This window comes from Phoenix dactylifera, unplaced genomic scaffold (assembly GCF_009389715.1).
Source record: "Phoenix dactylifera cultivar Barhee BC4 unplaced genomic scaffold, palm_55x_up_171113_PBpolish2nd_filt_p 001286F, whole genome shotgun sequence".
NCBI classification, from domain to species: Eukaryota; Viridiplantae; Streptophyta; class Magnoliopsida; order Arecales; family Arecaceae; genus Phoenix; species Phoenix dactylifera.
Genome location: NW_024068618.1, coordinates 38,326 through 39,261, shown reverse-complemented (window position 1 = coordinate 39,261; position 936 = coordinate 38,326). Strand labels below are relative to the sequence as shown.

At 38.7% G+C, this 936-nt stretch overlaps 1 pseudogene; it reads right to left on the bottom strand.

Annotated features, from left to right (window-relative positions):
* Nucleotides 1-553: 553 nt before the first annotated feature.
* On the bottom strand, nucleotides 554-651 carry LOC120108345 (annotated as a pseudogene).
* Between the last annotated feature and the right edge of the window lie 285 nt (nucleotides 652-936).

Here is a 936-nt window from a genome sequence, read left to right as displayed (position 1 = left end):
ACAAACAAATAAATAAACTCTGAAATTTTGTATGCTAGTTTGGAATAGGGACAACACTGGACGTCTGAGTCGACAAACATTTGACAATTCCTTAGATTATAGTATTGAAAATCTTACGCAAAATCTCAGATCTGGTGAGATGGCTGATGATGTAGGAAGTCACCATGGTGATGAAGGTAGACCCCCAGTTATGACACTTCAACAATATTTACATCCCACTAGGACTAGTCAACCTTCATGCATGATTATTCCTGAAAATGTAGGACACTTTGAAATCAAACCAGGAGTAATTCAATTGTTGCCAAAGTATCATGGAATGGAATCCGAGAACCCTTATCTTCACCTTAAGGATTTTGAGGAAATTAGCATCACATTTAGAGTGCCAAATGTATCGGAAGATGTCCTTAAATTAACCTTGTTTCCTTTTTCCTTGAAGGATAAAGCCAAAACATGGCTGAACTCCTTGAGACCAAGATCGTTAGGAACATGGCATGATATGCAAAGAGAATTCTTGAAAAAATTCTTTCCCGCACAAAGGACTAACTTTTTGAAAAGGCACATTAGTAATTTCCAACAAAAAGACCATGAAACATTTTATGAATGCTGGGAGAGATTTAAAGATTTGCTTCTCTCTTGTCCTCATCATGGGTTTGAAACATGGAGAACCATTAGTTTCTTTTACGAAGGGTTGTCCCCACAGTTGAAACAATTTATAGAGACTATGTGCAATGGTCTATTTCTGGAAAAGCAACCCGATGAGGCATGGGACTATTTAGACTCTCTCGCAGAGACTGCACAATTATGGGATACAGGGGATAGAGTGAATAAACCTTTGCCTAAGCCTACTAGCATTCCACACGGGGGCCTTTACAACCTTAATACTCAGGATGATATTCAAGCTAAAATGGCAGCCCTTACTCGGAAGGTAGAGGAAAT